General features: G+C 43.6%; 1 long non-coding RNA gene across 1 annotated transcript in view; it reads left to right on the top strand.

Moving 5' to 3' along the window:
- LOC147024203 (uncharacterized) overlaps nucleotides 1-18,941 on the top strand; it is a 39,147-nt gene extending 20,206 nt beyond the window's left edge. Inside the window, exons 2-3 of the long non-coding RNA XR_015058929.1 lie at nucleotides 4,558-4,657; nucleotides 16,711-18,941. This is a non-coding gene — a long non-coding RNA (uncharacterized LOC147024203). The remainder of the gene's footprint in view (nucleotides 1-4,557; nucleotides 4,658-16,710) is intronic.
- Nucleotides 18,942-21,452: the final 2,511 nt, after the last annotated feature.

The following is a 21,452-nucleotide window of genomic DNA, read 5'->3' as shown; positions in this document are numbered from 1 at the left end:
ATATATATATATATATATATATATATATATATATATATATATATATATATATATATATATATATATATACAGGGAGCCTGGTGTTGGTGCAGTGGTTAGGGCAGCGGCTTGGGATCCAAAAGGTCCTGGGTACAAGACCCGTTGGGCCACTGAATTAATACACCAGGGGGTTGACTCAGCCTGTCATCCTTCCGAGGTCGGCGAAATGAGTACCAGTGTACTGGGCCAGTGTATACCCCGGTTAAAATAGGTGTACCATATCCCTGTGTCGTAAGAGGCGACCAGGGTTGCGTCAGGAAGGGCATCCGGCGTAAAACATGTGCCAAATCACTATGCGGATCATACGGATGATCCGCTGTGGCGACCCCTAACGGGACAGCTGAAAGAAGAAGAAGAAGATATATATATATATATATATATATATATATATATATATATATATATATATATATATATATATATATATATATATATATATATTTCAATGCAGTTTCACATATTTCACAACTCTAAGAAAGGCAATTTCCATCCTGTGAGAAAGCAACATTACACTCACACGTTAATACACCCCTTTTAATCGGATTTGTGCCGTGAAGCAAAGTTGGTATCTTGTACCATCGATGTGGACCGGTCAGCCTTGTGGGAATTCTCGAGCAGTGTGGAATCTCACAACAACCCCGGCCATACCGTGAGAAGGATTGGGGACGAGGGACGACCTCGACTTGAGATGCCTAAAGAAGCTGTCGGCGTGGGATGTCAACGTGGCGTTATTTTTCAACCCAGGTGCTGTGTTGGCTCCTCATGAGCACAACCCATCTGAAGCAGGAGTGAATCCGAACACCGGCAAGGTGCACTGGATCATGACCAGGTCTGTGGTCAACATGCGCTCAGTGATGCAAGGCTCACGATGCCGTCTCAGCCTGTCCCTGCTGTGCACAGCCTGCTTGGCAAAACGAACCGGAATGCACTCCACCACTCCAAAGGCTCCGCACGCTGCTGGAGCCAGATCATTGGTTCACCTCCAAGACCTCGTCTGTGTCGCTTCTGCTTAACGCTCATTGCTTCACCTTTTATGGCAACCGTGCAAGGTCAATCCTGAAACAAGGCGACAGACAGTCTTAATTCTAAGATTGACCAAAGCTTGAGCATTGGTTGGGCGCATTGTTTTCCATAACAAATCTTTCACCCAATCCAGTTCTCCCGAATGTAGGAGTGAAGCTCTGATGTTACTCGAACACTGGAGCCTCAACAAATGTCATCCTCAAAGTTCTGTTGATAATCCATCTCAAACTCACGATGCCAACGACGCATTCAGTCGTCTGCGCACGTATCCTTCCCCCCAATACATATCCCATTTCTTTAATTCACTGTTACTTGAGTTGCCTTTCTCACAGTTACTTTCAGAATGATGAATTGCAAGTCGCCTTTGGCACAAAACTTAACATTTCAAATTATATAGGATTTACTAATCCGTAACACATACAACACATATGGAGAATTGCCTTATAAACTTGGTGTTACATCTGTGTAATCCCTCACCCCTCTCCTACCCAACCCTATCCCTCTTTCCAACCCTGACCCCTCTATCTCTCTCTCACCCTCTCTCTCTCTCTCTCTCTCTCTCTCTCTCTCTCTCTCTCTCTCTCTCTCTCTCTCTCTCTCTCTCTCTCTCTCTCTCTCTCTCTCTCTCTCTCTCTCTTCAAACTCTCCCCCTGGCTTCAACCTTTCCCATAGCAGGAACTGCTTGTCCTGGAATTGATATTCACCGACGGTATTTCGGCAAGACAAATCTTCGATCTTTATGCAGTGCGACTCCCACTATGTCCCGTTCTGTTTCAAAGAGTTGTAGATTGGGTTCTGGGGTTTCTCGAAGACAGGGCTCAGTGTCGGTGAAATGAGTGCATTAGGATGCGGGGTCCATTGGGACACCGCCTTTAACGGCTTTTCTTGGACGATGATGTAAAGCGACAACACATTGGCACTTTCGCCATATCATTGAGAGAGCCAATATGTTGGCACCTCAACTAACTAACAACACATCAGCACTTACTATATCATTGCCTAAGGATAGCTCCTCGAGGTGGTTCCCAAGCACCTCACGTCCCAATGCACCCAAATTTCCCCTATATAAGCGCAAAAGGTCCGTTTGTCTTTTTCTTGAGCCAACGGGATGACTGGGCGTGATTGGCCTATTATGAAGATGTTTAAACAATATTTTTTCAGTTCAATATTACTTTTTAAATTATTATTAATGAAAAACATTTGATTTTTTTTCAAGGGTTGCAGCAGTTTAAAAGTTGGAATACAGGGAAGTAAATAATTTAGTGATGCAGATGTATTTCACACACATTTCAATTGTGCAACAATCTGCGAATAAGAGCGGTGTTTGCGAGGATAGCGCGTTAGTTCAAAAAACAACTCGGACATGTACTGCAGGTGGTGAGCTGATTGCTTCTGGGCTATCTGGGTCTGTCTGGGTTGAGTCTCGAGCAGAAGTGTTTGTTTCCCTGTATAAATTTCCTGAGCCAATTCGGGTTTGTAATCCTTGTTATTTCCCATTGTACGTAATACGATATCTCTGAATCATTCTGTTCCTCATGCAGACACGACTGTCGCAGACATGACCCCTTTACTTTGTTATTACACTTGCACCAAGCAATAGAAATGATGAAAAAGACATCACGTGTCACATCAACTGTTTTATCATAAACCATAAAGCACTTGATGTGCCAACTATATTTGTGGCACGGAAGCAATATGGCATTGCTGTATGTATTGTCACCAAGTCCTGCCTTTCAAGTGGGTATGCTAGATTTATGCTGTCTGGTATGTAGGAAGGCAGAAGAAACATGATGACTTGCGTTGCAATATCAAACTCTGTTCATTCTGGACCATTACCAAAGCTACCTGTCTGGCATAACAGCGCAGAGGTAGTGCACTTGTCATCGATCTGTCTCACCTGGATTCGATTCCTGAGCAGACAAGGAACTGTTGGATCGGTGCTTCACTTGTAGGACAATGCTTCAATGAGTGTGATGGGCTGTCTGCTGACATGAATTACGAGGTGAACATTATGTATTCCAGTCTTTTCCAAACAGTGGGTGAGTTATCCATCTGCACCACTGGCTAAGGTCTATAATTCCTGCACTAGCGTGGCAGTGGAGCATCAGTGGAACAGTCGTACGTCAATAACGATGCAACCAGCAGATTTAATTCCCAACTGAATTTGTGTCCAAAATGCATTTGCTAATGATTATGACCGGGGTGCTTGAGGGTCTGACCGAAGTGTGGTTCAGGCGTGTGATAGTGGAAAGGAAATTCAACGTCTTAACAAAACAAATGATAACATTTCCTTTTAGGAAATTTGTCCTTTCACAAATGTTGAAGACATGCCGGATGTCCGGGACATAGGATATCCCAGTGGCCACTTCATTATTATAAACTTGAAGGGGTGGAATGAAAAAGGGGGAAGAGGGGGAGAATAACCGAGATGGAAAACGCAGAGAGGAGGTCAGAAATTCTGCCATTTTATATACATTATGATTGATTACCTTGCTATTAACTCCACATGCAGTCATCAAATATATTTCATCCGATTGAATGTTGTAGAGTGGATTTCAACTTTTAAACTACGCAACTGATGCAGATGATCAATGCTTCATTTTCCAAAAAGATTCCAAATTTGATTTGAAATGGAGGAGTTTTGGCGACCATAAGGGAGCACTCATGTTGAGCATGATCATCAATCCTTTTGTGCGAATTATTGGTATGATCATCATCGTGTCGTATCCAGCCTGTGGTTCTGGTTCCATCATTTCTGGAAGTATGGCTGTGCCCCCTGTTAACAAGGAAGCTGGTACTCATTTTGCTGACCTCAGAAGGTTGACAGGCTGAGTGAACCCACCTTGGTGTTATTTAACGGAACGACAATCTACGTTGAATTAGGTGTGGTGGCACAAATAATGAGAATACGATGCACATTTTCCTTGCTCTGTCGACTTCCAGCATAATCACCACTTTTTCCCTTCTCGCATCGTTGATGTAGGAGTAAGTTGCTCCACAATTAAGCAACTTACTGAAGCATTAAGTGATGACCACCCTACGCATACACAACTGAGATAAGGTACCCTGGTATTTCCATGTGTCAAGTTCATCACTGGTCTGTTATTTTAGATTAAAAAACAAAATCAATTTGATTTGAATAAGATGCCAAAGGCTGTCTTTAAATTCTGGGGAAGCAGATACTTAGTGGGGAATACCGTGCATGTATGAATGTGAAAAGACAATGGGTGTGGTACGTACCCGTGTACTTAATGAACACAAACAACTTATTGATCAGTGATGTTGTAGTCGTCTGTGTTTGCTGTATAGGCCAAGAACTCCAATTATCACTGTCCATTCAGTGAGAAATGGAGTTCTCGACATAGACAGCCACTTGCCAGTTGCCACAACACAACAATGATGTATTACCCAAAGTTGGTGTTGTTACTGAAATGAGGTTTATTTGTTGTCTCTTGGCCTGCTTCTCATCTGCCGACAAACATCTTGTTTCCATAGTGCAGGAGATATCTATCAAGGCTGGATGTACTCTCATTGCTGAACAATGACATCACCATGGTAACAAACATGTTGATCCCTCGCAGGGCCCATTGTGAGAGTAAGTATACTTTACGCCGATGGGATTAAGACACAACTCTTCGGAAATGTGTGCGTGCTAGCTCGTCATTGCACTTGTGTGTTTGGCATTAGCGGAAGTTAAAAGGGGGGAAGCTGGAGATCCTGGATCGGTGTTGGACACCTTAGTGATGGTGTATTGCTGTGCTATTGGAATTAAACTTGGTGATCTGTGTTGAGTTCCATCCTGTGGTTGTGCCTTGTCAAAAAGCTTTATTGGATACATTTCAACATGTTCAGAGCCTGACACTTGATACTGTTATCACGGTATATTTATTGAAAAACAGATGGGTGCAAACACTGCAACCAGCATTCCTGTTCTATCTGAGTCTGTGGAGGTGAAAATGTCACGTCACATAGAGTGTCTTCAGAAAGTATTCACACCCCTCGACTTTTATCACATTTTGTGTGATAAATTGAGATTTTTTTTTTGTCACCCATCCACACAAAACACCCCATAATGACAAAGTGAAAACATGTTTTTAGACATTTTTACAAATTAAATAAATGTGAAAAGCTGAAATGTCTTGCATCAATAAGTATTCAACCCCCTGAGTCAATACTTTGTAGAAGCGCCTTTGATTGTGATTACAGCTTCGAGTATTCTTGGGTATGTCTGTATCAGCTTTGCACATCTGGATTTGGGGATTTTCTCCCATTCTTGGCCCAAATGCAGACAAATACTGAAACAAACGAGAAATTGTCAGAAACTTCATGCGGTAGAGTTTACCTAAATTCTAAAATGTATTGTAAAAAACAAATTTTTGCAATACTTGACAATAAAATCCTAACAGAAGACTTTAGTTATTCAGCGCAAGGCAGTTTATTAAGATTTGATGTTGTTACCTCTTTATCTTGTGACGATCATCCTGAAAGTATCTTGGTTAACTAACTTAAATAACATTGCATGGGTGGCAATGTTCTGGAAACAATTGAGAAAAGGCAAAACTTCATCTGAAAAGCATCTACGAATAATAATTGATAAACAAATTATTTTAGACATGAACATTTGACAAAGATTTTTATGCTGATGCCAAAAATCAGACAAAAATCGCATTCCATCAAAAGACTCATTGAAATCGATATTTTTGTCATCATTACCTCCGTCAATGAAGGTGAAGGAGTTATGTTTTCACCCCCTTTCTGTCTATTTGTCTGTCTGTTTGTCTGTTTGTCTGTGTCCAGGATATCTCTAAAGGTTGTGGACTCATCCGGATGAAATTTTGTGAACATGTTCGGTGTTTGACAAAGACGAACTGATTAGATTTTAAAGATCCGGATCCGGATTCCACTACTAAAATTTTTAAGTGATTCTTCACAATTGAGAGATTGGGCTCAAAAACAATATATAGCACGATATCTCAAAAGGTTGTGGACGTATTCAGACGGAACTTGGTGGACAGGATGGGTGTGGCGTAAGGCCAAATTGATTCGATGTTGGTGAAGATCCAAATCCGGATCAGGATACAAGAATGATATAATTTTTAAAGTGATTATTTGCCATTGAGAGATAGGACCAAAAACGACGTAGTCCTGTTTTGCAAGATATTTCAAAAATGTATTGGACCCGATATGTTCTCGTGGATCAGGCATTACGTGGCGGAGGTGTGCGCTCTACCGAGTTCCCTTCTTGTTTAATTATGCTTCTCGTGCAAATCTTTCTCACAGTATCATATATATATATATATATATATATATATATATATATATATATATATATATATATATATATATATATATATATATATATATATATATATTGTTACGGTTGAGGAAATTCGCAAACCACCATTCAGGTCCCGTAGGTGAGATATCTCTGTAAGTACATGTGTAGTTAGCCCCAAACCCGTTGTTTAGAGGGAATAAATGTGATTCATTCGGGCTGCGATCCTTTAAGATAGCCGTTTTTCTGTTCTATCTTTATTTTGAACCAACCACGTCTCAACCACCATCACACAACAACCACCAACCGCAATGCCGCTTCACAACAACAACAACGCCAACAGCCACGACCTTTACCTTCACAACTCGCTCCCGCAAACATCGCATCACCGCCATTTCAAACGTCACCATGGCCATGGACCACCATTTTAAACCCTCCACCACCTTTGCCTCTCATTCTGCGGCCATTCCCGCACCGCTTGTGGGCACCGAGCGTCAGGCTGTCCTGGCCTCGTGCGGGACGCGCGCCGAGCCGCGGGTGCAAAGTGCGGCCTTTCCAAGGAGAAGTCGGATCAGGAATGATACACGCCCACTTCTGATCCGTCCAATCAGCAAGCGTGGGGCGGTTTGGCCCCGCCTCCAGGCGCGTCGGAGTAGAATCGATATATGCAAATTCGAGGATCAGGGGAGACTCACGCCCCTTTTTCTCCGTCCAATGGGCGAGCGTGGCTCCACCCCCGAGCTCGTTCTGATCCAGGAATTTGCATATGGCTTCTCCTGCCGGACTATAAAGTGCCGAGCGCGGGGCAAATTTGGTCAGTTGGAGGCAGTCGGAGTTGGAGAAAAGGTCGAGGCAGTCAAGTCGGGTCTGGAGAGGAGCAGTCTGTGGAGCCGTGGGTCAAGTCGGGTCTGGAGAGTGGCAGTCCGTCGGGGTTCGGAGCCTGTCGGGGAGCTGCAGAGAGGGGAAGCCTGGAGCCTGGAGCGCGGTCGAGGTGATTTGCTGCAGTCGGCTGAGGAAAATTGCGGAGGGGACCGGATAGCTCGGGTCCGAGGCAAGGAAGACGGCGGTCAGCGACGAGGTCGCAGTGGAGTCGTTCGTCACGGGACCCAAGCAAGCCAGCTATCCTCTTTCCCCAGAGCATCAACAATTCCCCCCTTCCCCCCCCCACGCTGAGATAGTGCGAAAAGGGGGCCCCGTTCCCACCCCACTCCAAGCAGTGCCAACGAAACCCGCGAAGGAGCGACATTTGCGGCTCATCACAAGACACGGGTAGGATCCACCCGGTCTCGCGGCCCACAGGCCCCGTCTGCCCTCTTGTCTTTGAGGGTGGCCCTTTCCTTTTGCTTTTGAGTAAATGTGTTGTCGGCGCTGTCTGTAAAGTAAAACTGTGTAAGTGTTGCCGTGTGCTCGCGTAGTCGGTAGTAGATCTGCATTGTTGTGTTTCTTTTGTAACATCTGCTTTTGGTGCATAATTGTTGTAATTGTATATGTGTGCTCTCCGTGTGCCGCGGAATAAATGTGAATTATGTTGAACTGTTTTTCCCGTTTCGCTTCGTCTTTTCTTTAATTGAATCTCCATCTTGTTTCACGTAAAGGGTTGGTAGTGGGCTTAATATGCCCGATAATTAATCGGAACCGTCGAGGCCTACGATAACACCGCTCGGTTATCCCGATAGTACAGAACGGGTCGCTTAAGTGGCCCGTGTCCGGAGTCGACCTGCGGCGAGGTGCGATCGCCCGGTCTACCCTCCGCGTGGGTACATAGGTAGGTCGAGTTTGGCGAACAACCCTATCCCACGCGGGGGGCCGATTGGCACGATCGTGGTGAGGCCGAAAGGCCCACCCGTGACTAGCTCCCGGCGTTAGTCCAAGAGGGTCACGACAGAATTGTCCGTCCGGTGGGCGACGTGCCGCGATTCGTGTTACATGGCCGTTCGCACGCTGGCGGACGTGAATTCGCAACAATATATATATAAATAAATAAAATATATATTTATACACACATATCTATACGAATAAATCTCAGTGTGGGGATGTGTGTCAGTGTGTCTCCTCCTTAACTCTAAAACCATGAAACTTAGCAGCCTGAAACGTTACATGCGTAGCCATGGAACTCCAAGGGAGTGCATCAGTGAAAATTGGGTGTTTGGGTTAATTAAAACACCCCTTTTGAAGATAATTAACGGATTATTTAACCTCAGCCACCTTTCTCTCGATGGGACACACATGTCCTTGGTAACCTTGCTCTCCCTTCTTGGGGTCTTAAATCGCCATTTTGTTTGACCTGCTCAACAATGCCTTGAGTTGGAACAGGCTGCAACAGTTTATTGATGATAAAGCGATCAAATTTTTTTTTTTAAACTTTTCTCACTCATATCATGTATACCTCATTTACATACCCATGAATCCCCATATACATTGATTTTTTAAATGCTATAGTTTTCCAATTAGGAGATTGGAGCCATTTCATGCATTATATGATGCCATTTTCCACAATCTACTCTCACAGACTAATTAAAGTATATAATCGAAATATAATTGCTGCTTTGAGGATCAGATTACTTGGACTAAATAACTGTCAAAATCGGAGTGAAATCAGAAAATGTTAATAAATTGCCGATGTTTCAGTTTTTGAGGGTATGTCCCATTACCAATCAGCTTGCTATCACTTGCCAAGCCAGCCATTCCTTCTCAACCGATTCGTTGGAGTGCTTGCTTTAGTGCATAAGCCACTTCACGAGTGCCCTGTAGTTGATAGCGGTATTGATAGCCCTGCAGTTGATAGCCTCCGATCAGGAGGTAAGTTTGCTGCAAGGACAAAGAGCTATGTAGACAGCACACATGGATGTGGTACAAATGGGTATATTTTGATTTGCAAAGGCTCTCTCCGTGGGGTGTGTGTATGTGTGTGCATGCCTGCATGGTTACCTGTGTGCGGTGTACAGTATTCGCGGGCACGTGGACCGAACTCACAACCGGGCACATGGTGCGTGGCCCCTTTATGGAGATGACACAGCCGTTTCACGAACCATGTGCTCCGGCACATGGGGAGTGGACATGCTGTGGTGCCAAAGCCACACTGGAGGTGCCACACAGTGTGTGTAAGGTTGAGCATGCTGGGAAGAATCTGTGCATGTATATGAGTGAAAGGATGAGTATATCGCTGGTGCGCATGCATGATTAACATTGGTCCTGCAGCGTAGTCTGATATTTCAGATCAATTTGTCAAATTTGCATAAAAGCACCAAAATTGGTACACATGTAAAATAATGTATTCCGAACAATTCTAGATATGGAGCCACCCGAGATTGTGCCTTGGTCAGCTTCGGCGACCATTTTCCAAAATGGCCGCCATTCTACTTTAGCGAAATTGGCTATATGCTCTTATTTTCTTACTGTATTGGTGGTAGATAGAAGGAAAGTGTAAAATTCAGTAAATTGACCATGAAAAGGTGTATTCAAATATTATGAGCCAGTATTTTCGGTAAAAAAGCCATTATTTGATTTGTAAATTGCTGCTCTCCTGAAACTTTTCGCTGAAAAGTACCCATTATTGCCTGGAGCACAAGAGTCAAATGACATTCATCACATTCAATGGGTTTGGAATCAACAAAAATGGCATTATAGATTACATACTTTACTCTATTTTGAAAAGGGAACTGATAATCGTGATAATGACAAACTCAGAAAATGTAGTCAAATTATTGCACACTTCACTTTGAAGCGGCTACGGTTTACTGTCTACTACCATTCTACCAGGACACATGGTACAAGCATACATCAGTCTAGTACAATATGAGTTTCTGAGCTCAAGTGTACTGGCTCTGGATCAAGAAGTTAACACTTTTACAAGCAATGCGACTTTGCATTTGCACATTCTAAGCTAGGCCGATATCTTGGTCTGTGTCTACTGCGTCTGTCTACTGGCATTCTCCTTCACAAGCACACAGTCCAGTGCATTGCAGATTAGCCTTCTTGCATTTTCAGCGGTTTCTACAGCCTTTTTTGCAGCCGCAAGACACCAGCTAGAAGCAGCTTTTTGAAGCCTCAGGGAGTGTGGTCCAGAGCGGTTCGTAGGACCCATCCTCTGTTTGCCACCAGCCCGAGCTTGTTGGTGATGGAAGCACGGGTTGAGGGACCAAGACCTGCCCCCAGACATAGCCACCCTGGAAGATTAATCTCTTCACATGCTGTTCCAAAGCATCGTAGGTAGGTGGGATGCGCTGGACGGAGTTCCTCTTGGCGAAGAGTTTCTTTCTGGCCTCGTTGACATCCGTATATGGACTGGTGCGGTCATAGAGGAGCACCACAAACCATTCAATGCAGTGCATTGTGTCATCCTGGATGTTGACTGGCATGGTGGTCAGGGTCACAAGAGAATCTGTCAGTTCTGGAAACGAGTTCCATGTGGCCCAGGCAGATTTCTTCCCATGCCCCACGAATGCTGATACCGTGTCACATCCGGTCATGGCATGGAAGACAGGGAGGGCACGTGCCTTCTGTGGACCGAGGGAGGCAGCTATTTCATGGGCAGGGATGTAGCGGTAGTTCTTGCCCGTCCCAAAGGCAATCCAGAGTTCATCCATGCATGGTAGTGCCTGGGCTACCATCACCGCAAAGACGACGACGTCGGTGTCTACGGTTCGAACTTGAATCCGACGGTGGTCATGTTCTGCAGCATGAGCCACATGTAGCATGATGCAAGTGTCCGCCTCTTCTTGACCGCATGGAGCCAGAGAGCTTTCATCTTCCTGCCTTGGAAGGCAGATGACTGCTTCACCATCAGTGACTACCAGCTCCTTTGCCTCGTCATGGAAGGACTGCACCAGCACATCGGAGAGGAAGGTGAAGAGCTCCACCTTGTTTGCGTCGACACGTAGGAAACTCTGCCAGTTTGCTGGTATGGCTGCGGTGCTCACCACGCGCCGTCGCACCCCTTTTTCCTCGTTTCTCCCTTGTCGCCGTCTTCAAGGAGCCATCTTTGTAGCTATCTCAAACGAGGTCGAAACGTGAAGCATGACGCAGTTGCCCCTCGACGTATGGGATGAAGACTTCCACCACTACCACCACCACAACAAAATACTTCTGAACCTGTCACTGATGCTGTGTGCGAAAATGGATTTTCCCATAAAAATGACCATTTTCCCCAATACAATGGTTGTAAATATAATAAATCAACACAAATGACATTTGTATTGTTTTCCTTTGTAAATGCACATCACATGGAGTATTTATCACCTCTGAGAAACCGACAAAGAGAATAACAATGACAGATATCCCATTTGTTAAAGTAGAATGGCGGCCATTTTGAAAATGGCCGACAAAGCTGACCAAGGCAAAATCTCGAGTGGCTCCACATCCAGAATTGTTCAGAATACATTAGTCAACATATGTACCAATTTTGGTGCTTTTATGAAATGTCGAACAATTGGTTTGCTCTGCTTCAGTACTACATGGACCGTGAGGAGGTTGGAGGAAAGCCTATGGGGAGGGGTTGTTAAGGACCTCTCTTCCACCCCTATCTTCCCCTCCTCCCCCCTTCCCCTCTTCCAGTCCTCTGCCTCTCTCTCCCACCACTCCCCCTCTTTCCCTCTCCCCACTCTCATAATATTCCTGTCAGCGTATTTGCAAGAATGAGTATATACGATGGCCAGTCAATAAGTAACCTGAAAATAGTGATATATATTCGAGAATGTCATGTGTGTAGTTGTAGACGACAAATGTTATATCTATGGGTAAGAGTCATGTATTGCCTGTTTTAGATCTGGCAACATTGAGCACATGATGTCAGTTGAGCAGTTCCAAGATGGCGGCTCCCTTGGAAGCATGCACCAGAGAGGAGCAACGTTCTGTCATCCGTTTCTTGGGAAGTGAGGCTGTGAATTCCAGTGAAATCCTTCACAGAATGAAGATGCAATATGGTGATGCATGTTTATCACTGCAGCAGGTGTACGACTGGGATAGGAAATTTTAAAGTGGAGTGTCCAGTGTGGCAGACGCTGCTCGCTTTGGACGGCCTCACACAGCCGACACACCAGAAATGGTTGCAGGAGTTGAGCACATGCTAAGGGAAAACCGTCGCATTACGCTGGATGAAGTGGTCTATGACTTGAACAGTAGTCATGGATCAGCACACCATATCATTCACAATGTGATGGAGTTCCTCAAAGTGTCTGCAATGTGGGTGCCAAGACAACTCGCACCCGAACTGAAAGAACGGCGAGTGGATGCTTGTGAAGAACTTCTGTGATGTTAAGAAACAGAAGGTGACGCTTTCATGCAGCGCAAAGTGATTGAGGATGAAAGCTGAGTCCACTACTTTCAGCCAGAAATGAAGAGGGCAAGCAAAGAGTGGAGCCATTCAACTTCACTGAAGCCCAAAAAATTCCGAACACGGCCGTCCGCTGGAAAAGTGATTCTGAAGCTCTTCTGGGATAGCCGAGGCCCTTTTGTAGTGCATTACATGCACAGAGGGACCACAGTCACCAGTGCACCATACTGCGACCTCCTTAAAAATCATCTGAAACCAGCAATCATATCAAAATGTCATGGACTACTCACGACCAGTCTTTTGCTGCAGCATGACAATGCTCGGCCCCATACTGCCTGCGCTACAGCTGCAACAATTGAGGACATGCATTTTGAGTGTCTTCCTCATCCACTCTACTCACCAGACCTCGCCACTTATCTTGTTACCACCGACCTTGTTACCACATCTTTGGGCCACTTAAAGAGGCGCTTGGTGGAACCACTTTCCGATCCGACGAAGAGGTCCGGGGGGCAGTGCATGAATGCCGACACAAGCAGCCAAAATAATTTTTTGTGGAGGATTCCAGGCCACAGTAAAGCGCTGGAAAAATCAATGATCCTTCAAGTTCAAGTGAGTCCTTTGGAGCGTGGGCTGGTGATGGTTGGAACAGAACAGAATGGAGCGCTGAGAACACAGACCAAGCACCAAGCTATACAGGCACATACTGAGCAGCAGGTGAAATTAGTAACAACAAATAATAGGTAATTCTAATTCTCACACGTTCTTTCTCTCTTCTCCGCCTCATCTATTGTGGACACACAAGAGCAATCAGGGAGGGAAAAGCCCAAATACCCGCTATTTTAGGAGCGACCGCTGACTCACACCTGGTCTTTCTCACTCTATACACGACATTGCATCGCACTAACACCTCCTCAACATGCACCTAGATACCCCCCCTATGTTCTTCATGACCCCCCCCCCCACCCTGACCTTCCCTGCACTTTGGACTAGCACGTGCCCACATGTACGTGCCGGGTAAGCCAGAGGTCGCCATGCCTCAGATTTCTTTTATCTTCTTGCAATTCTACACTGCCACAAAATTATCCTGATGGTGCCTGTTATGTTCGTGTAAGTAAGAGTGTTTAAGCCAGATAGCATCGGTATAATTCTGCTCTCATGTGTCAATATTCGTGTGGAGTGTCTTTTGCCGCACCACATGAATACTGGATGTCCCTGCTGTTTGTGTATCCCCTGTGAATAAACTCATTGTCTTCAATGTTCCACGTGCTTTTCCTTGTGTTCCTTTGTGGATAAACCAATGTTAATTCAGTTGAACCAGCTCATCGCGTCCTTTCTATAATTGGTCCAGCATAACCCGCATGTTTATTGGCCGGAAAGTTTTACTCCATGTGATTTGCTCTCGTGAGCCAGCATACACTCACTGTATCACTCGGCAGTAATCCAAGTGTGTGCTGAGGGCATGAAACTTGGTAAATTTAGTCAGCTCCTCAGATAAACGGTGTTAGATGGATAATCCTGTTGGAGTTGGCAATTTTAATTGATTTTCATCATTGCTTAGCAACTCGCCCGGCCACGGCGTTTTCTGCGGCACGTTTGCGTACAGGATCTGGCATCTGGGAAGAACCCAAGTGTTCCCCTTGTGGCGATTTTCGAATCCCGGGTCTGCAACCATATATATATATATATATATATATATATATATATATATATATATATATATATATATATATATATATATATACATATATATATATACATATATACATATATATATATATACATATATACATATATATATATATATATATATATATATATATATATATATATATATATATATATATATATATATATATATATATGAGATTATTGAAATTCCCTGAGCTGGACAAATGTGATGTTACCATCATGACTGAAAATCCAGAAGGGCCTCTTGCAGTGCAAGAATGTCAAAGTCAAATGCTGTCACCAAGCAGATAAAAAGCGAAGCTACCCACGAGTTTTGCCCTTATTGGGGCTCATCAGTGCAACACATCACTGTTTCATCGACTTTGTCACTTTGAAGCCTTTTGGCTTTTCTACTGGCTAATGATGCGCCTCTGGTTGTGATCGCTGAGGCCAGATTGTATTTGGAACCCACATAAGTGCGATCTGCCAGATGGATACATTGTGTTTCACCCATCAGTCACAACCACGAAGCATCACCGTTGTTTATAAGCAGTCAGGGTTGTATGAATGGGATTCTTGAAATTCTCCGACCTGGACAATAGCCGTGATGACACCATCACGACGACGTCGTGACTTAAAAGCCCTGTGCTGCTTGCCCTGTCATCTTCTCGGGCCACCTATCCTGTCATTCACCCTGTGCCGCTCGATGGTCCAACAGCTGCCAGCCTTGTCAGGTCCCGGGTATCCAGTGTCTCCCACTTCCCTGTTTCCACTTGTGAATGGTGGTTTTTGGTGCTTAGGATGTAAATATAATTTATGAATTGTAATGTGTTTTGTTGGTGTTGTCATGTCTTGGGATTTCCTTTTTCTGTTGGTGTGGGGACATACAAGTGGCATTATAAACCTCAAGAAAGCAATGCACCATAATGATATACACTTCCAACTCAAAACAATACTTTGTTCGGCTTTAACTTCTCTGCTGCAGTGTTGGTTTGTGTCCATCTGCTAGATAAATGAATAGTGCATGAAAGTATGACAAGTCAGAATTAAGATTCCAGCACTCGAAGTGGTTGTTGCATGACAATAAACAAGATTTATAAATATTTCGCAAAATTACATGAATAAGTGACATTTTTCTTTTTGCAATTTGAAGCAACCTATTTTATCATTTTTTAAGTCAAGTTAACTTTGTCGCCCAGTTCAATAGTTTATCTCATTATCACACAGTTCAATAGTTTATATCATTATCACACAGTTCAATAATTTATCTCATCATCGCCCAGTTCAAGAGTTTATCTCATCATCGCCCAGTTCAATAGTTTATCTCATCATCGCCCAGTTCATTAGTTTCTGTCATCATTGCCCAGTTCAATAGTTTATATCATCATCGCCCAGTTCATTAGTTTATGTCATCATCGCCCAGTTCAATAGTTTAACTCATCATCACACAGTTCAATAGTTTATCTCATCATCGCCCAGTTCATTAGTTTATATCATCATCGCCCAGTTCAATAGTTTAACTCATCATCACACAGTTCAATAGTTTATCTCATCATCGCACAGTTCAATAGTTTATCTCATCATCACACAGTTCAATAGTTTATCTCCTCATCGCACAGTTCATTAGTTTATATCATCATCACACAGTTCAATAGTTTATCTCATCATCACACAGTTCAATAGTTTATCTCCTCGTCGCACAGTTCATTAGTTTATGTCATCATCGCTCAGTTCAATAGTTTATATCATCATCGCCCAGTTCAATAGTTTATCTCATCATCACACAGTTCAATAGTTTATCTCCTCATCGCACAGTTCGTTAGTTTATATCATCATCGCCCAGTTCAATAGTTTATCTCATCATCGCACAGTTCATTAGTTTATGTCATCATCGCCCAGTTCAATAGTTTATCTCATGCCTTGAATACCTGCATTACCTGTTTAAATATGTTTTTGACCACATTGCCACATAAGGATCTTATGATCTACTCCTGCCACAAGGGCCTGAGTAAGATCCATGGATGATAAACCTTCGTGCAGATCAGATATGAGATTGGATCAGATTCGATTTTTCGTAACTTTTTTAACATACAATTTGACTAAAATCCCTTTCTGTCTTTGCTTGAAGGAAATCTGTATTTATAAAATGAAATTGACAAATTTCTTGTGCTTAAAGATGTAAATGTGATAGAATTTTCAAAAGCATTTATAAGAATATTTTTATGAAAAAGATGGGGGTTAATGACGGGTCACTTTTTCATTAGTTATTTCTTAATGAGTGTCAACAAAAGTGTTTGGAAACCCCAATTAGCATTATCCAGAATCTAATTTCGAGTTAGCTCCCTGTCGTCCTCGCCCATGGTTTATGAATGGTTGTCTCATATCCCCATCTCCCATCCGTGTAGCTCTTAAATCACCCATGTTGTCCTTTCAGCACACCTCAACATGGAGTCTCCAGATCAGCCTGCACTGCGCCATCCTGGCACTTAACAGGGAAGACCACGCACACACATGAACACTTTTGTCAATTATATTGTGCGCCTTGTGTCCCGGATCGAGTCTACTCGTGCTTAGTCGGCATTAAGAATAAATGGGAAACTGTTACCGTCCAATTTCTCGCTAAATTATTTTCCTGTATTTTTGATTCCCGTTTGCCCAACACCATTATTTATCAAACTTGCTGTTTTAAAAGAGAGTTACTGTCTCTTGTCCTCAGGCATAATCAAATTTTCCTCCCTAAAACTACACGCACGTGCTGAAAGTGTCACGTGCTTAAAGTAAAAAACACAACCACACTGCGGATTAATCATTGCCTGCACAGACCACCTCCACTCGGCGTCTTCGGAGTTCATCTCCTGTGGTCTCTCGTCTCCTTTTAGGGAGCCCCAGTCTGTTGCAATAATGTTTTCTGAACTGAAACGTTCTTCATCGGAATACCTGGGGTGTTGCTTTTGACACTGAGAGTGAATTTGTGCCATACTGGCCACGGTGAATACCACCGTGCATGATAGGACATAATATATATAATCTAACAAAGATGATTTGGGGGTGTGGAGAACGAGGGAAACATGGAAACAAGACTATATTCAGGGTGGAGTAAAAGACAGAAACGATCTGTAGTGCACAGCAAGATTCAGTGTGGCATGACACAAGGGTTCACCCGCGGTGAGAAAAGTGTGATTGCAGAAACTACCAACATTGTCCATTAATTGGTTCTCATCATGATTGGTCTTGCATTGTTTTCAGGCATGGCCTTTGTAGAGACAAAAACATGAGGCAGCACAGCTTTCATTGTACGACCCTGATAGCCTCTTCTGAGTTGGCAATCAAAATTTGATTCACTTTCCAGAAATACCATTTTCCATTCCATGTTTGAAACATTCTCTTTAAAGAACGAAATTACTTGGGAACCCTGGAGGGGTTTCTTGACGTCCTGCCAGTTGCCCTGACACCTTTCTTTGCCTCGAACAAAAATGGATGAAAAGTTACGAAGTGTTGTATCTTATGAAGGAATCACTCCAACCTTATTCCACTTCAATATCTGCTGATCAATCCTTTAGCAACGTTAAACATGGTGTCCCATTTGCCGGCATTAGTTGGTGGACGTTAAAGATCCCACGGTGGCCTTCACATAGAGCGGGCGAGCTATCGCAGGCACCCTGGCCAAATTCCAAATTTCCGCTATTGTTTCAACTATTGTTGGCAAGGCAATGGCAAACCCTTGCCAAGAAAATGCTTCAGCGGTGATTTCAGATAGAACACCAGAAATGAAAAATATTTGTTAGCTGGTCTGCAGCAAGATAAGAGTGATTATTATCGTACAAATTGTCAGTATAAAAAATTATTTGAAAGTCATGTTTTTTATCTGTAACAATGAATGCCAAAATATGGCTGCCTTTTTATTATTTTTAATACTTTTTTGCACAAGTGTGGAAAAGTTAAACAAATGATTATACTTATTCATATAAAACCCTGGCCTTATCCAGAATCCTAAAGTAGAAAAGTATTTTTAATTGTATTAAAATTATCCATAATTGGTGGTCGAGTTAATTCAACTTGAAGCTGAAAAATGTTTGACCATGCTGTGTTTAATGAACACGTAATAAGTTTCGGGCAATACCAATAATAATAGTAGTAATAATAATAATAATAATAATAATGACAACAACAGGAAAGATGTTGTGCATAGCACAATACTTGTGAAATCCAAATAAAGAATAGCTGCCATGGAAACAGCAATTAGACAATCTCGAAAATTTGACCGATCAAGTGTTTACATCATTGATTGTTTCATGCACAGAACAAATTTGATTGATAAATTTTCTAACTGTGGCTGAATTGGTGCTTCACACGTTTCAGATGGCCTTGACCTTCACCTTTGACTACCTTTAACCAAACTTTACACACATATTCGACGCACACATACAAATGGGCTGTGTAATTTTCAATTTGACATATGGAAAAATTATGGAGGTACTCAGCATTTTTACCCGTCACTTCACTGATCGATTGAATCAAAAGACAACATGTTGTGCTTCACAACCATTCAGCTATACTCGCCCTATCATTTGTCCTTGGACATCTTCCATCTACTTGGAAGTCAGCTAACACCGCCTTCTTCAGCCAACTTCTTCTTCTTATCGGTCACAATTAATCCCACGTTCTTGCATGGTTAACTGGGGGGGGTGGGGGGTGGGGGGGATGTTTGGCTCAAGTCATACACAAACCGGCTAGCGAGGTCGACTAAGGTTAAGGCAGGAATTTGCAATTTGGCCAGGAGGAGGAGGAGATTCGGACCATACTCTGTGCAGAGTATTGGTGCTGCTTAAGCAGTCTACTTGGCTATTGGGTACAATCGTGGACAGGTCGCCACTCCGACACAGTATACCAGCATGCTGGCACTCATTTTGCCGGCCTCGGAAGGATGACAGGCTGAATTAACCCCACCTGGTATTAATTCAACAGCTGAGCGGGATTTGAACTCAGGATTCCAAGATCCCAAGCCCACCATGCTAACCATTAAGTAAACACAAGACATGTTGTGGTGCCGGGTATCGGCAGCGAGCACGACCGTTAGGGGGAGTAGTAGAGTCGACTCCACCGAACACCCGGAATTTATAGGTCGTCACCCCGGATAACTCTGGAGCCGACGGGTCACTTAAAGGACTATGGTCGCCAATACTTTGATAGCATGGGGAAGGGTTAATTGCCTAATTTCAATATCCCGAAATACCCACGCAGTCTAACTACCGGGGAACCACACCCTCGGCCGACTCTGTCCGATCCGAGTCGCAGGTAACGACTCGGATCCGGCGTAACCGAGCAGAGTTACCAGAGCCACGCCGGACCAAATGAACAATTTACCCTCGCTATCTCTCAATACACAGCGTGCCAAGCCAATGAAAGTAACACAGAAACGAGCTGGAACATTTCACAAAAGTGATATTTATTTATAACAATAATCGGGGAGGGGAACACAGAGCAGAGTTATGACGAATAAAGAAAGGTATCAAATGTACAATGAGCAAAAGAAAGCACGTACACAATTCTACTTGAAGACGGGCCCACACACAGACACACACCCCCCAAAAGAAATGATGGCTGCGGCCTTTAGTGATACCCCCAGCTCGGAGGGAAGGTGAGCAGGAGGGAGCGTGGACCTTCCCGCCTCGTGCGGCTCTTGACGATCCGGCTCAGCGGGACTCGAACCCGCAACTCTAGGCCGCTGCAAGCAACGGGTACGGAGGGCAGCGTCGGGCTTTAGCATGCTCCTCCGGCACACGACGACACAGCGAGCACCAGCAGAGGAGACAGGCAAGCGATTCTCGTCCTGACAGACTCGCAGGCAGGCAATCCTCTGTGGGACAGGCTCAAGGGAAAACAGACCAGACCTCCTCACGCACACCCGCTCTTCTCTTCGCCCCCCCCCCCCCGACGCAACTCACCTCCGGATTGGCCGGTGGGTTGTCAGGCGACTCATGGCGGCCTCCTGATTGACTGGGGCGCGCGTGTGGTGCTCGCCCTCCACTCATTGGCTGGAGGAAATGCTCTCTGCCCCTCCTCGGAGCGGAGCTTCGACCCAAGTTGGCGAAGGCTCCGCCCACGTCCTCAGCCAAAAACAGGTGCGTAATGGTGACCGGTCGAGTGTGGGAAGGTGGCATTGTTGTCGTGGATATAGTAGTAGTAGCTGGAGTTGTTGGTGGTGAAGAAGCGAAGATGGGCGTGGTTGTCATTGTTGGTGGTGTAAAAATCCTAACTATAAAATAATTCACAGCGCACATACAATTAATCACCCATTAAACATAAGACGGGACCCTACCTAGAAACACATACTTACCGATATAACTGATCTATAGGACCTGGCTGTTGTGTGCAGTAAGCTTCCAAATTCGCAACAATATCTGTATATAGCATGATCAAAAATCATTTCTGCTCTGCTGTGGTGCTCCCTGTTGAATTATTTGGGTTCAACCTCCATTTAAAATCAATGAAATGAAACATTTTGAAAATTTCGAATTATTCTCACTCAAATTTCATCATCACAGAAATATTGCAAAAACTTTCTTAATATAAGATGATTTGTTATACTGTACTGGCCATCACAATGGGCATTATACGATACACATTTACACAGAGAGAATTGGGGTCTTTCCCCCACCTTTAACCCCCTCCTCCAAATATACTACCTGACAGAAACCATCCTTGGGGTACCCTTAGGCAACATGCAAAATTTGATTGGATTTGGTTCTGTAGTTTTAAAAAGTTTTTCAAGCATATATAAGTTCACTTTTATAGTATAGTTGGCAATAATGAAATCATAAGAAGTCCCATTTGATCATAAATATATAAACGAATGATTTTTTACCCATTTGGGAAAATAAGATAAAATTTAACAACCATAAAAATCTTCCAAATTCATTAAGATGTCTCATTGTTGGTTCAAGTGGATGTGGAAAAACCTGCCTGCTTTTAAAGATGCTCCTTACTCCCAACTTTTTAGATTTTGAAAATTTAAGAATTTTCACAAAGTCGTTTTCAACCAGAGTATCAACTACTCTCACAAGGTTTTAATGCAGGTCTTCAAAAAGAAGACATAATTGGTTTATTTAAACTTCAAAACAAATGAAATGATTATAATTATCTCATTGAAGATATAACTCAACTATTTTGTGATAC

Source organism: Eptatretus burgeri, chromosome 6, assembly GCF_056783735.1.
Source record: "Eptatretus burgeri isolate ZD-2024b chromosome 6, Ebu_testis_v1, whole genome shotgun sequence".
Lineage (NCBI taxonomy): Eukaryota > Metazoa > Chordata > Myxini > Myxiniformes > Myxinidae > Eptatretus > Eptatretus burgeri.
This window is presented reverse-complemented; position numbering and strand designations above follow the sequence as displayed.